The sequence below is a fragment of the Octodon degus genome, unplaced genomic scaffold, assembly GCF_000260255.1.
Source record: "Octodon degus isolate 3935 unplaced genomic scaffold, OctDeg1.0 scaffold00070, whole genome shotgun sequence".
Lineage (NCBI taxonomy): Eukaryota > Metazoa > Chordata > Mammalia > Rodentia > Octodontidae > Octodon > Octodon degus.
The window spans coordinates 4,519,019-4,520,572 of NW_004524646.1; positions in this window are offsets into that span (position 1 = coordinate 4,519,019).

Here is a 1,554-nt window from a genome sequence, read left to right on the forward strand (position 1 = left end):
GAAATTCACATCCTCCCCCAAAGCCTGTGTGGCTATTGCAGTGGACAGGAGAGGTTCACCCTGATCCCCAGGAGCCTGCGACCTCCAGAAGATTGGGTACTGAACCACACAAGTATGCAGAATTCTATGCCCCAGCAAAGAACACAGGAGGCTGGGGAGGGCCTGTTAGCCTGCTGGAGGGGTGCCCGCTGGGCAGGGTGTTGAGAGGCTCAGGAAGTCTGGCCTTGGAGGGTGGGGGCAAAGGGAAAGGTGTTCTGAGAGTAAGTAAGTCCTAGGGGCTCAGCAGGAGAGTTGGAAAGGGAAACAGAAAATCCAAAGCTTCCATGGCAATAAGGGTCAACAGCAAATACCTACAAGTCCCTGCGGAAGAAGGGAGATGTAGGCTGCAGCAGGATAAGGCTCCATAGTCCCTGCAGAGTGACCGCCCCCCTGCTCAGGAGCCCCATGCACAATATCATGCCTGTGCCAAGGCACCGCAGCCCTCAGGTAAATCACTCCAAACAGTGACATGTAGTCCCTGAATCTGCCATTTCTTGAGAACAGCCCCAATTTCAACTTTAAGATGTTCCTTCCTGGGTTACTTTTTCCAACTAGTAAATCCTCTGTTACCAAAAATACTGGAGAAACATGCGTGGCTGAAACTGCTGAACTACTCAGCACCCCATTTCTGCCCCAAATCTTTTCATCAACTTGAACTTGTTCTTTCGAGAGCAACAGCAGTGTCTACCCAAAGGATACTTAGAATAGTTTCTCACAACTTCCTTGGCAACTTCCATACTTCAGGGCCTATAGCAAGGTCTTTCTGGGACTGCTGGGAGTTTATAGGCTATGCCGTGGGCAGCAGCTTGACCACAGTATTTATTTTTCAAATGTCATTTGTTCCAATCTGCTTGTTCTGCTACTTTCAGGACTGTTCTGTGTCTCAGAAGTTGCCATGGAGACTTAGAGTCAGAGGGCAGGGCTCTGAGGACACAGAAGCCCTGTACTTCCTTTGTGGGTCCATTCAGTGAGGAAGTCAGGTCACCTCCACCCGCATCCCTCCTGGGCCCCTGTCACCCCTCAGCTCAGGACCACTCTGAACAACAGAGAGCAGCCCCAGGTTGGAGGACCTGAGAGGGAGGGTGACTGTGCGAGTTAGTGTCTTGCACGTGGAGACTCCGCAGCACCTTGAGAAGGTTCCCCAGCAGGGTTTCTGTCTGGAGGTGGCAATGAACTCCAGAGGAAAATACCACTGGAAGCCGCCTCTCATGCAGGGAGGAGGCTGGAACCCCCACACTTAGATGGAGATGTCCCAAGTAACCCAACCCGGTGGCAATCTGGCACAGTGGCCAGACTCCTCCTGACCGCCTCCACTCCACATGAGAAATGCAGAAGTAAACTGGAGAGCACCACCAGAGCACTGCCAACTTAGAGAGCCCAGGATGTGGGGCTGAAATCCAGGCAGACTACTTTTTTTTTTTTTTTTTTTGGTGGTACCTGGGATTGAACTCAGGACCTTTTGCTTGCCAGGCAAGCACTTATTCTACAGAGCTATCTCCCCGGCCCCAGAGTCCT